This window comes from Vigna unguiculata, chromosome 6, assembly GCF_004118075.2.
Source record: "Vigna unguiculata cultivar IT97K-499-35 chromosome 6, ASM411807v1, whole genome shotgun sequence".
Lineage (NCBI taxonomy): Eukaryota > Viridiplantae > Streptophyta > Magnoliopsida > Fabales > Fabaceae > Vigna > Vigna unguiculata.
This window is the reverse complement of record NC_040284.1, coordinates 2,521,984-2,538,161: the sequence shown is the minus strand read 5'-3', so window position 1 is coordinate 2,538,161 and position 16,178 is coordinate 2,521,984. Positions and strand designations below refer to the sequence as shown.

Below are 16,178 nucleotides of genomic sequence, written 5' to 3'. Positions count from 1 at the left end.
GATGCGTTCTGCAACGAAGGTGGTGCTCGTGAAACGGTAGCGACTGCCGTGGAAGGTCATGGTGGCAATTAGGGTTTGAGGAAAATTAGGGTTTCTGTTTTGGAGATGAAGATGATGACGTCGCAGCCTTCCATTGGACAACTTGTTAGTGCTAGGATTGTTGCCACGTGGCTTGTTCTGGTTAGCCAATTTTAAAAGTTGAGGATTGCCACATGGCGTGATCTGGTTGAGTGTAGTTTAAGTGGTAAGAGGGGTACAACTTAGTGAAAACTAGGGGTGCAAAACAGGTTTTTGGTTGTCCACTTTAGAAGGAGTGTGCAAATAAAATCTGGGGGTGCATTTAGCTCCTGATTTATTCTTTCTCAGAATTTCCTGATTTTGGACTTATTTTGTAACTTTGAATATTTCAAATCCGCACTATTAATGACCAAAAATAAATTCCAGCTGCATTAACAAACGTTAGAATATCCAATAATATTTTATGCAACTAAAATCAATTTTTACGCCATTTTTACCAAACTTATTCAATAAATCCAATAATCACAAATCCTAATTAAATCAATCTTTAAGCACAGAAAATTCAATTAAATCCCCAATTTTGAATATGAAACGAGGGCAAAAATTTGAACTCATCAACAATGTTTAAGAAGAGAATCTTAATAGAAATGGTAAGACCAGGAAGAAGGAAGAATGTTTTAAAGATTGAATTTCGAAAGGGAAGAAAGAAGGAGTGAAGAGTAAGAGGTCAGGGACAACTAACATTCTGGTTTTCTTTCTTGCCTTCTTGCTTTTATATGTGCATGATGAGTTAGGTTAAACTGTGATTATTTTTTGTTTCATTATTATCTTTTGAGGTTTAAAAGAGCTTTTATTTAAAAGGGTTAATTATGTTTTTAGTCCCTCTACTATTATCATTTTTTGGAAATGGTCCCTCCCGCAAACGTTAAACCATTTTGGTCCTCATGAATTTGAAACTACTGATTTAGTCCCTAATTTGTGAACGACGTTAAGTCTGTGAGTGCGTGGCTAACGGCGTTCCAGGTAGACTCCTCATCTGGCGACATGTGGTTATTAAGATTGAGACACGTGTTGACACGTGTTAAATGGCAATTTTTTTCTTTATTAAATTAATTTAATTAATATTATATAATATATTAATGTAAAATTTTAACATCTGCGTTATGTCTTCCATCAGCAATAAAATGTTTGGGCATAGTTTATAAGTGTTAAGTGAATTCGGTGAAAGTTTTGTCGGAGAAACATTTGGTCCTCGAAATTGTTCATTTGCGTGGAGAAAGTGGAATACGAAAGGTATGCGAGTAATTGTGGAGGGTGTCCGCGTGGTGCGTGATTGAGTTTGTTGGCGACGTTGTTCGACCAACATCGGCTGGAAATAGAGGTAAGTGTTTTTGCTTTCGTTTCTTATTCTTGATTTTGGGTTTTGCTGGTTTTGATTTGGGGGAAAAATTATAGGGTGTTTCCAGTTTCCAGCGGGTTTGTCATTGTAGTTTCTAGTTTTGATTCTGATGGGTTTAGGGTTCTGTATTTGGTTGTTGCACAGATGGGTTTTTCAGTCGTCTTCCATCACATGAGGAAGTTTGAAAGATTTAGGGGAAGGATGTTGCGTTACGAAGGTGGAGAGGAACATGTAGTGTGTGGACTGGATCCAGACATGTGGTCCTACTTTGAAGCATTGGGTATTCTGAAGAAGGATTTTAAGTATGATGGAGAACTTTATATGTGGTGGGAGCCCAAGAAAGGAAGATAGGCATGCTTTGGAGTTGGCCGAATACGCAGAGAACAGAAACGAGGAGGTTGAGATCTATGTGGATCATTTGGTAAGTTCTGCTCAGGTTATTGAACTTGTTGAAGGAGTGAATGGTGATGGGGTAAATGAAGAACATTCAAATGCTGCTGTTAATGGAGTTGGGGTAAATGAAGAAGAAGGAATTGTTGTTGTTAATGGTGGTGGGGTAAATGATGAAGAGGTAAATGTTGCTGCCAATGTTGGTGGGGTAAATGATGAAGAGGCAAATGTTGTTGTCAATGGGGGTATGGTAACTAAAGAAGAGGCAAAGGGTGATGTTGATGGATGGATGTTAGTGGCTGGATGGATGTCACCTTAAGACTAGCTATGGAGGCCAATTATTAGTTGTTGTGGCAAGGATCCAAATGACCAATATTTTCCACTGACATTTGCTATTGTGGAGAATGAGTGCAAGGAGACTTGGAGGTGGTTCCTAACATTATTGTTGGAGGACATTGAAGATATTCAGACCAATCGATGGGTTTTTATTTCAGATCAGCAAAAGGTAAAACAAAATCCGTGTACATAATTGTGAACAATTAAACAATATGTGTTATTGAGTTATTGTATATGTACATTTTACTGGGCCTGATGCAAGTATTTGATGAGCTATTGCATGGAGTGGAGCACCGCTTTTGTCGAAGGCATTTGTACATCAACTACAAGAAGAGATTTGGTGGTGGTATAGTCATTAGGAATCTCATGATGGCAGCTTCTAAAGCCACATACTATCAAGGTTGGGAGGCAAATATGGAAGAGCTAAAGAAGGTCAATCAAGAAGCTGCTGAATGGTTATATGCAATTCCACGTAAGTGTTGGTGTAAGCATGCATTTAGTGCATATTCTAGGTGTGATGTCCTCATGAACAATTTGTCAGAGTCATTTAATAGCACTATATTGCTAGCTAGGGATAAACTAATTATAACAATGATGGAGTGGATTAGGACTTACTTAATGAGTAGGTTTGCACATTTGCGAGAAAAATTAAGTGCATATACGGGTGTTGTCATGCCTAAACCAAACAAAAGGCTAAATAGGGAAATAAAGAAAAGTGGAAATTGGTTTGGTGTTTGGAGTGGAGATGGTAAGTTTGAAATTATACAAGGATTCACAATGGAGAAATTCATAGTTGATCTCACAAACTACACTTGCACTTGTTATTTTTTGGGACTTAGTTAACATACCATGTAGACATGTCGTGGCTGCAATCAATTATAGAGTAGAACATCCCTCTGATTTCGTGCATGCATATTACAAAAGGGAGGCTTATGAAGCTTGTTATGGATCACAAATTTCACCCATTAATGGCCAACAACTATGGCCTAAAACTGATGCACCACAAATCCTACCCTCAATATTTAAGACTCCTCCTGGAAGGCCACGAAAATTAAGGAGAGGACCTGATGAGGATGTCAATCACTCTAGGTTGGGAAGAAGCTTCTTAGAATGAAGTGTAGTAACTGTAGACAATTTGATCACAACATCAGAAGCTGCAAGCAAGGAAAAACCAACAAGGTGAATATTGTTTATTCTAATGAAATCATATGTGATATATTTACAAAGTTGGAGCTAATTACTGATGTTCTTAACAGGGAAAACAGAAGAAGAAGAAGAAGTCTGCAACAGCTGCAACTACCACTGCCACTACAACTGCCACTGCAAATTCATCCAGGAGAAAGACGACCTTAAGATCTATTACCATCACAAGAAGGACAACTAAGAGGAAGGGAGTAAGGTCATCCAAGCCCCCGAGCGGCACACCTAATTTAGGTTCACAAGCAAGTTCAAGCAACCCACCAACTGGACAACCCATGTGAACAATATTAGGAGTGGTGTTATGTAGTGGTGGTCACATGGATATTTTGATTTAAAAGTATTTTTTGTTGTTAGCTGTGATGAACTTTCCAGTTGTTGTTGTTTTAGCTTTAGGAGACCGAAACAGATCACTTGGACCACTTGCACCACTATTTTGAATATTGTACAAGATGCTACTTATTTTGATGTGTTGTTATATATCACATTTGGCTCACTGTTTTGCGTCGTTATGCTTGATTACATTTGTTGATGATTGATTACAACTTTCTTCATGACGCTTGATTAAAATTGTCATAGCCAGGTTGATGTTTGATATTTATATAATTTTGATTCCATCATAAATTTTCATGTCCAGGTTATAAATTTTCATGGCCAGGATATTAATTTTCATGGCATGGGCTTCTATCATATATGACTATTGGCCACTATAATTGACATTCCAGTGTTTTCTACTATTAAACTAGTATATGTTAAAACAACTTTGAAATGAACATTATTCGTTTACTGCCAATTCACCAATTCAGTCCAAATGAACGAAATTCATTACTGCCAATTCACCATTAACTATTTACTGGTGGGAGTAGGGAATAAACTTACATTTGATAAACAAACTTAAATTCAAAATTCAAGATTCTGCAGTTCATAACACAAACTTAAATTCAACATTTTGTAGTTCATAATAGTTAACAAATCACCAACTACTTACAAACTTAATCCTTACAATTTGACTTTAACAGAAATAAAACACAAAGTATGACAGTAAAACCCCAAGACAAGATAAAAAAACAGTTTTATTTCTCCCAATTTTCTCTCTGCCAATAACTTCTTCTTTAGTTTCGCATTCTTTTGCACCAACTAAAGTATCATTGTTTCATTGTCACTTAAATTTTCATTCTCTCCTTCAATCTTAGGCTTCCCTTCCAATTTAGTTTCCACCGCATCAGCCCATCAAAAGTAGTTACAATGTGATTCACTCTACAATACAAAGTATCAAATTTAACAAAATTGAAACATCCCCACAAAAAAATTAACGAATCTAGAAACCAAAAAAAAAAAGACGTACTGCCCAATTTCAACACCGGAAGAAAAATCTGCCATTATTCTTTGTAGAAGTTGCTATAAGAAGCAGTAATTGGTCGCCACAACCACAAAATTTTCTTCCAAATTGAGAAGATCCCACATGCGCAGAAGCAGAAGATGACTACGGAACACCCTTCGACCCAGTACTCCTCTTCATTTATAAACCCTAAAACACAAAAAATTCCCAAATATGGCGTGGTACACAAAAATCCCAAATACTCAAATCAACCTACCTTATGTTGATTTCCATTCTGTTCCTTCACATTAGAACCTCGGGATCTCTCTTCCACAATCTTTCTCTTCGATGCTTGGACAAACCTTTCGTTTGCACCCTCGAAAATGAAACGCACATGTTAAAATTTTACATTTAATATATTATATAATATTAATTAAATTAATTTAATAAAGAAAAAATTGCCATTTAACATGTGTCTCAATCTTAATAACCACGTGTCGCCAAATGAGGAGTCTACCTGGAACGCCGTTTGCCTCGCACTCACAGACTTAACGTCGTTCACAAATTAAGGACTAAAATCAGTAGTTTCAAATTCATGAGGACCAAAATGGTTTAACGTTTGCGGGAGGGACAATTTCCAAAAAATGATAATAGTAGAGGGACTAAAAACATAATTAACCCTATTTAAAATATGTTGACATTTGGAGAAATTGATAATTGATTTGGGTCTAGGGTTTCAAAGAGTGTTTTTGAGAAAAATGATATTTTGATGAAAATTTTTTCATGAATTTATGAGTTTCATGGGCATAGGGGTGTGTGAGTATCTTGGGTTGTGAGAGAAGCTAACTTTGTTGTTTGTTGACTTTGTTTGTTGCTTTCTTGATTGTATGTGTCGATATGATTAATAGTGCTAAATTGTGGTTGTTTATGAAAAGTTTTGGAAATTAGCATGTCTTTTGTTTTAGTGTTCATATGATGCTTTGACATGTTTTTGAAAATGTTTAGGTAGATGACAGGGAATTGTGTTGAGTTTTGTTATGTATTTTTGAGTTGTTTGTAACTTGGTTGAATACTTGTGAGTAGCTCCATGTTTGATACTTGGCTCTTAAGTGTCAAGGTTAGAGGATATATGTCTCTGGACTGAGAACTCTATGAGCCAAGGTGTTGTTGTGGTTTGTTATGAAAAGTTATATATATTTTTAAATGTTGTAGGTTATAAACACTAAATGAGTTTATTTCACAACTGATGTTTTTGGTCTGTGATGTTAGTTTACTCATATGTTTGTGGTTGGAATTTTCACCTACACCTATGATGATCATGAATTATCATAGGAGCATATGATTGTACATGTGTTGAGGAAGATACACAACACTAGGAAGAGTGATTAATGTCTGAAAGATGTTTTAGATAATTTTTTATTTTTATGACTTTCTTTTCAATAAAGTATATGTTTGTAAAACAATGATTTTATTTATTTATTTATTTATAGGTTTTTGATGAAAAAAATTAGGGTGTCACAGCATTTTATATTGTAAAAGTTAAATAACCTTATTATCTTTTATTTATGATTGATGAACGACACCGAAAATAATTGAGCAAATAATTGAGCAAAGGGTTCCATAAATCATCCTCATGAAGTATTTTTAATTGTAAATCCTTTCTTTTAGAAGTTAAATCCTTTACTACTAAATGTCACAGCTACGTCGACTTCGTTACTTTATATAGGTGACTCCATTCAATCTTCCATGTTGTTTCAGATCTCCACCAAATTCCAGGCCATTCAAGTTGTCCTCTGTCCAAGCTCACCGAAGACACTGCAAATAAGTTAGATAAGATATAAAACAAGGAAAGTAATCGTACCCTTCTTTTCTCAGGAACTCATTAATTATATAGAAGTAAACATATCGATCTAATAGAAATTTAACTTGCCAACATGTCATTCATTAATTATATACAAGTAAAAATATATTGAAATTAATGTTCATGAGTCCACAAAAAAAAGGAGGCAATAAAGTATAGACATGTTGACAGAGTTATGAACTTTCATTTACCTCAGATGGAACTGAGTGATGTAGCACTAAAGCTTTTAACTTGACAGCCACAAACCCATGAAGTTGGTGTGCACCATAATTAAGGAACCGAATATACACATGCCTCCATGTCCTGTTAAGGAACAGAGAACCCCAAAGCCCCCAAAATCCCACTGCAAAACCAACTCCCATCCCAAGGTAGAGTGACTCGGTTCCAAAGGCATTATCATTGCTTCCTGCATGTTGCTTTGACACTTCAACATTACCACTTCCTTGTGTGCAGTTAATTAGTAGAGGATCTCCACAAAGCCTAGGATTCCCAGCAAAGCTAGAAGCACTCAAGCTCTGAACCTGAGTCCCAACTGGGATTTGTCCAGTGAAATCATTGTATGACAGATTCAAGAAGCTCAAGAAAGATATAGAGGAAATGGAACCAGGAATTCTCCATAAAGTTCGTTGCTTGATAGATCAAGAGATTCCAAGTTCTTCATGCTTCCAATCTCCCTTGATATCTTTCCCGTGAAATGATTTCTGGACAAGTTCAAGGACTGTAACTGCACAAGACTGAAAAGTTGTGAAGGGATTTCCCCTGACAAGTTGTTAGATGAAAGGTCAAGCGTTCTAAGTAATCCATAGTCCTCGTACTCTAACTCCTGGCCTTTGTTGTACAAATTGAACTCAAACGGGTAATGACTTGTTCTTTGTGCTCCACCCATGCTAGGAATGTCACTAATGCATGGAGGAATAGGTCCTGAGAGTTTGTTGTGGAAAAGATCCAACTGAATCAGTGAAGGGAGATTGCATAGCTGGGTTGGAATGTTTCCTTCAAATTGGTTAGATCCCAGTAGCATCACTTCCATAGCACGTGGCATCTTTGTTGGTACAGTCCCAGAAAAATTGTTCTGCTTGATATTGATGAATTCCAAATTTGTTATGTTTGATAGGTCCAATGAAAAATGGCCAGACAAGCTGTTGTTGTGCAAATCCAGTGCTATGAGATCAATGAATGAGGCCATTGATGGAGGGAGTTCACCTGTTAGCACGTTACTCTCCATGAAAAGGAAAGACAAACCTTTCCAATACTCCCAACAATCAGGAACTCCTCCTGTTAAAAGGTTGAATGATATGTCCAAATAGTCCAAATTGTTTTCCGTGCCCAACTTGTGACAGAACAAAGGGGCAATGGGTCCGTAGAAAGAATTGCGGGACAAGTCCAAATAGATAACATTTGCTGATATATGTGGGAGCCCTCCAGTGAAATTATTATGATCCATAAATATGAGCTGTGAGTTGAGTGTGATGTTTGTTAAGTCTGCATAGATGTTGTTCTTGGAGAGATTGAGCTGTGTAATATTAGCCACAAACCTCCAAAACAGGTCACTATTTATGGATGAGATACTTGAATTGGGAACCTCTAGATATACTAGTGAGTGTTGTGTGTAAAGCCATTCTGGAAATTTAGGACCTAACTTCGCATTGCTCAAACTAATGCCCTCCAACTGGAAAGGGGGAATCCAGTCAGAAGCCAAGTCGAATGAAAAGGGAGCATTCAACACAAGTGCTTCTAAATTAGAGAGATTGGAAAAATGGTTTTCATGAAGAACACCTGACAGGGATTCACCACCAATAAATAAGCTTTTCAAATTAAAGAGCTGTCCAAGGCTTGTTGGAAGATTACCACTCAATGAACTGGAGCTGATACTCAAGTCAACCAAGGATGACATATTTCCTATTGATGAAGGGATTGAACCAACAAACATGTTCTCAGACAAACCAAGATATTGCAAATGTTCATGTTGACCTAGCCATTCTGGGATGGATCCATTAATTTCATTGTCGTGCAACCTTAAAGATTTAAGGTTTCCAAGGCTCAACAAGCTCTTTGGTAAGGTACCTCTTAGAAAATTGAAGCTGAGGTCGATATTGGAGATAGTGGTGAGGTTGAAAAGCCAGTAAGGTAATTCTGAGTCAAAATGGTTTCCAGAGAGATCAAGAGATAAGAGTGAGGAAAAATTGACAAATTTGATGGATGGACTGATATTGGTAAGATGACAACTTGCCAATCTTAGCTCTAAGAGTGATGGATGCAATTGCATTGACTGAAGCCAGTTGGACTCATTTTGAAGATTGATTTCACTAAGGTTGAGATATTTCAAGGAAGAAAGTTGATTAAGCCAGCGGAGATTATGAATATGAAGATCATCATTAAAGGACAAGTCAAGAAACTGGATATTAGAGAAGCTAGCATGAGCATCAAATGGTGCACTTAAACTTGTAAAGCCATTCAAGCTCAAGTCCAAGTAGCTCAAAAATTGAATTTGAAACAAAGACAAGTTGATTTCACCTTCCAAGTATTGTTGCTTTAGATCAAGTCTTCTAACTCTTCCTGTGTCGTTGTCACAGTGGACTCCCTTCCATGAGCAGCAATCTTGTTGAGAGGACCAGGAAGAGAGCTTGTTGGAATGGTTCACAACACCAAGTTTGAATATCTGCAATGCGGATCGATCCTTTTCGTTGCAAAGAAGATGAAAACTGGTTCCACAGGCACCTCTGTGGAACATGGTTGCACATAGCAACCACAGAAGAAAAATTGACAGTTGTGAGAACATGGCTTGGAAAATGAGAACTCGATGTGGGTGGTGTTAGTGCTGACTCCTACCACTTTATCTATATAGCATATGTTGCGTTGCCCCTCTAAATATCATATCAATCAAGTTCGTGAGATCAAAGTAAGCATGCTGTCCACAAGCATTAATCACAGGAATCAGGAACCGTTCAACACTAAAACTTTGCGTGTTGATTCTTCTACACAAGATAGTCTTCAATTGTGTTATTTACTCTATTGTTGGTTTTACAACTATTTGTAGAATTGAAAAAATTTATCAGTCTTGTTTTGCCCTCCATTGGTCCGTTCGAAATGAGAAGAGGTAGGATGGTTGATTAGTAAATATTTCTAATCGGATAAAATAGAAAATTACATTTATATATTAAATTACTTCTTCCTGACTAATAATTAAAACTTAAAAGTTAAAATACTATTTTATATTTTTAAATTAATTTTTATAATTTTTATTTAAAAAAAAAGTTGGTGGATCAATATGCTCCATTTCACCTTTGAACTATTAATTTGATGAATCAAGTGAGACAAGTTAACAAAATCTCAGAGGTTAAAAATTCTAACTTGCCAATTGAAGGGTTGAGGAGTTGATCCATAAATCTAAACCTATTTTACCACCCTACTTTTAAATTACTATTTTATTCCACATCTTACACTAAATAATATTAGTAAAAGAGTTTTACTCTCATTTTAATAATAGATAGTATATCTTTAAAGATAATAATTTTGAAAGCAATTATTCGTACCTCGGTGATTTGTAACTAAATAACCAGTTAAGAAAGACAATGTAATATTAGAATAAAATATAAATAAATAATTTTTTCACACACATAAACCCAACTTTTATAATTTATTTAAAATAATTTTTGGATACTACCATGATCAAGGTATCGTATGTTATTTTTTATATTTAGATCTCTTAAAAGTTTGACATCATTGCTGGTGACGTAAATTTTACAGTGAGGTAAATATTCGGCATAACTTTACATCAACACAATAGTTACTCGATAATTACATCACACATACATAACCTGACATAATTTAAAATTGCTTTTTAAGTAAAGAAAACTAAAAAAGTTAAGTCAGATTATGCAGTGTCTCACGTAAATTTACATTGATGCCCTTCAATCCTAACATAACTTTACCTTAGATAATGCATAGTCCAAAATGAGTTTTTGAGTTTTTTTTTCTTAAATTAAATTTGTTGTGACACATACAAAACATGTACACCAAAAACATTCACATAATATAATACAAATTTCAATTATAAAGTTTTGTAATGCAACCTAAAAAATATTTTACCTCAATATAAAAGGCTAATCTAACCTAAACAAATAAACTACAAAAATAACCTAAGTTACATTGATCTCTAGATGATATAGCTTGTCTATTGTTGTCTTTTTGGTCATGTCTTCTTGTGATGGAGATGATGGATGATTAAATACCTGAAATATTGATACAATTTTAGTACATAGTATTGTTAAGAGTATGATACAATTCATAACTTGTATCCAATGCATGATGTAGTAGTCATACTCGAATAAACCACTCAACTTATTACAATAAAATGACAAAGAAGTGGAAGAAAATTAATATCACACAACTTGTATACAAAATAATTAATTTATGGATTGAAAGATATTTAACATTTGAATATAAAAATTGAACTTTCTTTGGGTTGCTTCGTCCATATAAAATATTTGTGGCTCACATAATTATGATTAAATCCAACACATAATATGTTAGTCATAATTTTTATATACAAATTTGATGATATGAAAAAACATTTACACTTGTAGTAAGTTCTTTAATCGTCGAGTTTCTTGTGAAGGGGACAAAACTAAACAATTACGTGATCTTTAGGGATGATTACCAAAAATTGCCAATGGGTCCCAATGAATGACAAATAGCTAGATGAGTAATTACCATTACATTATAAAATGTTACCCTGAGAAGACTAACCCTTCAACGTATGGAGCAAGGTAATTTTGTCTTTGTGAGTCAATTATCCATGTTTCAATATATTGCTGAATTTGGTTCTTTAAATTCCCAGATTTTTGAATGGATTAAGGCTAAAAAATCCATATATTTCTAACTAGCCAGTTCCACAGACATCGCGTCCATATGCCTAAGACAATGAATCATAAGTTAACTATAAGCATTTTAATACGGTAAATATAGAACATAGATTACGACTTACATGCACAACAACTAAATGATAGAAATATTGAACGATGTTTCTCCCCAACTACCTCCAATGGATCGACTAATTAAGTGTACAATCACACAAGTTTGACTCGAAATACTCTAAAGTCTCTTTGTAGCTCTAGTGGTCTTTAATGAAACCTAGGTAAGATAGTAAGAAACTGTGATATAGGATCATCTTCTACTTCTGTCATGTCATCTTCATCAATAACACGATCTCATAAGACTTGTTTTTCACAACAGGAGAACTGAAATAAATATATATAAAAGTAAGTTCATCTAATTTTAAATTATAACAAAAATTCACTAAAGAACACAATGTAGTACCCATGGTTGTGTAATGTATGCCAAGACCATATTTTTAGGCCAAGCCACAAATGTGCATAAGGTCTCCCTTACACATTTAACTATTTTAGTTGGCAAAGGCAATCAAGCATTAAGATCTTGAACTTCATCAACCACCATATGCACCTAGTCCGACTATAGAGGAACATTATGGATTCACCTCCCTTTCCTGGAACTAAATGAGCTTCTTTTGCATCCTTAAGTCTCTTAAGGAATTCTTATTTAAAATTCAAGTCTTGTTTGTGCATAACATTTTTTGAAAACCTAAGCATGTCTAAAACTCTACCAACTTGGAAGTGATTCTGGTGAAGAGGTCGAACAAAGTTTGAAAAATTTGGTCCAAGAGCTAAAATAAATTAAACTTTGAAGGAAGCAAGAGGCAATCCTAAAAGAAAAAGAGAGAATTGAAAAGGATACACATCTTGCTATCTTAGCGAAAAGCTAAGAATACTTAGGCAAAAAGAAGAAAAGATTTAAGAGAAATTGAGGAGTAAGAGGCAATCAAGGAAAAGCTCCAAAACTCTAACAAATCTCACACACTATAAGGAGGACAGTATAATTCTTAATCAATACTATCAAGCTCCTCCACCTAGAGCGAATATAAGGGAGCATGAAAGAGAGCATGCACCAAAAAAAGTTAGGATAGACCTTCCTCATTTCCATGGGAAAGAAGATGTAGAGACATACTTAGATTGGGAAATACTAGTGTCATCAAGTAAGTGAAGAAAGAAAGATATCCCTAGCAACCTTAAGCTTATAAGGGAATGCCATGTATTGGTGGACTTCCCTAATGAGAGAAAAAAGATTTTCCAATTCCCCTAAAGTCCAACATTGGAATGACTTGAAAAGTGGCATGAGAAGAAGGCTCATACCTTCCTATTATCATAGGGATCTTATGAACAGACTCCAAAGGCTCCAAAAAAGAACCATGAGTGTGGAGGAATATAAACAAAAGATGGAGCTTTAAATGATGAGGGCGAGAATTAAGGAAGAATAAGAGACCACCCTCTCTAGATTCCTTAGTGGACTCAATCTTAACATTAGAGATAGAGTGAAATTGTTGTCCTTCCACGATCTCAATGATTTGGTACAAATTTGCATAAAAGTAGAGCAAAAAATTTGAGAAAAAATTTGAGAATTGCCCACTACTCAAGCTCTTATGTTAAGGAAGACTTCAAGAGGAATGGAAAACAAGTGAGAAAGGAAAAACCCTCTAGGAATCTAGAAAATGAAAGAAAGAAACCAAAGGAGGGATCATTATCATCAATGCGCACAAGTGAAATTAAATGCTTCAAGTGTCTAGGTAGAAGTCATATTGCATTTCAATGCCACACCAAAAAGACCATGATCTTAAAGGGTGTTGATTCATTATCCAAGAAGAAGGAAGATAGTGCAAGTGAGGGCGAGAATGAGGGTTCAAAAAGAGAAGATTCCTACCTTTTGTGAAGGAGACCTTCTTATGATGAGAAGTGCTCTCAATAATTAACCTAGTCACCAAGCCCTAAACTAAAGAGAGAACATCTTTCACAAAGGATGTAAAGTTTCAAACAAAACATGTTCTCTCATTATGGATAATGGATCGTGTTACAATTGTTGTAGCACTAGGTTAGTAGAAAAGTTAGGTCTAACAATCATACCACATCTTAAACCTTACAAACATCAATGACTAAATGAAGGTGACAATTTGAATGTGAACCAACAAGTGGTGAAGTTCTCTGTAGGGAATTATGAAGATAAAGTGTTTTATGACATAGTCCCTATGGAAGCTTGTCATATTCTATTAGGAAGACCATGACAATTTCACAATAAAATTATACATCATGGTCTTACTAATGAAATCACCTTCCACCACAAGGACAAAAAGTTTGTGCTTCATCTCTTAGCACCTTCTAAGGTGTTTGAGGATCAAGTACAAATGACGAAAAGGAAGGATGAAGAGATAAAAGAAGAGAGTGAGCACATAGATAAAAGAGAGCAAGCTCCCAACATATGCATCCAAGATAAGAGAAAGGAGGAGAGGGTAATGCTCCTTATAACGTCACTCATGAGGTGAAGAATTTGTCTAAGAAAACCATTAAGAAAACTCTCCTTTATGAACAACCTTCATATCTCCTCCTTTGTAAAGGAGCACTTACATGCAGGACTTCCAATTTAGAACCCAAGTTTTTATCTCCTTTGAAAGAACTTTTGAAAGAATATTATGATGTGTTTCCTAAGAAGGCCCTAAGGGACTTCCTCCAATTAGGGGAATAGAGCATCAAATTGATTTTGTTCTTGGGGCAAGCTTACCAAATAGGCCCGCATATAGAACTGATCCCCAAGAAACCAAGGAGATTGAGACTCAAGCTCAAGATTTGTTAGACAAAGGTTGGGTGCAAAAGAGTTTAAGTTTGTTTGTTGTGTCCGTGTTGTTGCTGCCTAAGAAAGATGGAAAGTGGAGAATGTGTTGTGATTGTAGGGCTATCAACAACATCACAATGAAGTATAGGCACCTAATCCCAAGGTTTGATGACATGTTAAATGAGTTGCATAGGTCTACCATGTTCTCCAAAATTGATCTTAAAAGTGGTCAACTCCCAAAAATATATGAGAAGTTAAGAGTTTTCATTGGCTAATATCTTTCTATAGAATAATTGTTCCTAACTTCTCAAGTCTATTTTCACCTTTCAATGAGTCAGTGAAAAAGGATGTTAATAAAACATAATTTTATTTTTATTTTTATTTTTTTACAGGTAACGGGTACCGGGTACCCATAGGTATGAATAGTATGATACCTGTACCCAATCCATTTATAAGCAGATATTAAAATACCTATTACCCGTTACCCGCGAGTAACAAATACCCGCAACTACCAATTACCGTCACGAATTTTATCCGTGGATACCCACAGGCACAAATACTTTTACCATCCCTAATACCATACTGATGAAATAAACCTAATTGTTACACATTAATATGACCTTAATTGAGACTAATAAAAATATGAAGAAATAATTAATACAATAACAAATACCAAAGATAATTAATACAATCTGCATATCATTACATCGGTTTAGACAACCGATGTAATATGTCTTCTACTTATTACATCACTTAATACAACATCGGTTATAAAATCGATGTAATATGTCAAAAAAAACCGATGTGATATCACTTTATTGTACTAGTGGTCCCTTTTCAAACTTGCGTTTGGCACCTTTCTCACCTATTCAATTAATAGTTTATAAGTAAAAAATTTGAAGTGAAGAGAAAATAAGTTATGTTATTTGTATCTGTTACAACTTTTATTAAGAAGAAGACTTCATACTTTTGAACATTCAAACACTATTAAAATTGTTGGACGTATCCATCACTAAAACCAACATAACTGCGCCAAAAAATTATAATTGAAACTAAAATATTAAATTTGAATTCAAAAAATTTACAATTATAATGTGATTTTATTTTCCAAATTAAAATAATTATATATAAAAGTATACATAAATAAACTAAATTCTGAAGAAAATGGTGACAAAACCCACGGGTCTTCTAATAAAGTAAACTGCACGACCAATTGGATTGAAAATTTCCAAGAAATATGTCCCTTTCTGGTGAATGTACGTGGCTTCTTAATTATCAATAAATACGAATAGGTCCTCCTACCCTTAACTCATGTCCTCACCCTTTCTTCTTTCTCATCTTACTTCCATAATTTATTTTCAATTACATATTCTGAAATAGAAAATGGGATTGCTAAAAAATTGTCAGAATTAGTTTCTCAGCAAAAAGTGGAGATAATAAAATTAAATTAAACACTTCAATTAACAATTTTAACATTGGATTAAATTTTATATAAAATATTTAAATTTATGGGACGATATAAAAGTCACGAAATTAAGATAAACATTCATTCAAGAATAGATGTGTATACTCTAAATTTAGGAGAAAAAAACTAGAATAAATACACTTAAATTTGTAACCGGGCACGAGTTGATTTTCTTTTGGCGAGAAGAGTGGAAGGCAACCTTCTTCGGTGAATGTTTTCTGCCATCGAAACATTACTTATATTTTTCTAAAGTAAATTGGATTTGTTCTTACAAGGCTGGGATAATCTAGCGATACCAATCTTTTAAATTATTATTTTTTTCATATTACGAGGTGTTTAGATATTCTCCGATCTTTTCTCTTCAATATAGTAATAGTAATAGATGTTTATATACCCTCCTTGAATAGGGGTGTTCTTGGATTTTTATCCAATCCACATTTATTTTAGATCCAAATAAGATCAAATTTTCGATCCAAATTCATTTATTCAACAAAATTAGTTTGAATTTTTTTTAAAT

General features: G+C 34.7%; 1 pseudogene; it reads right to left on the bottom strand.

The window, feature by feature from the left end:
• Positions 1–6,261: 6,261 nt before the first annotated feature.
• LOC114187690 lies at positions 6,262–9,429 on the bottom strand (annotated as a pseudogene).
• Positions 9,430–16,178: the final 6,749 nt, after the last annotated feature.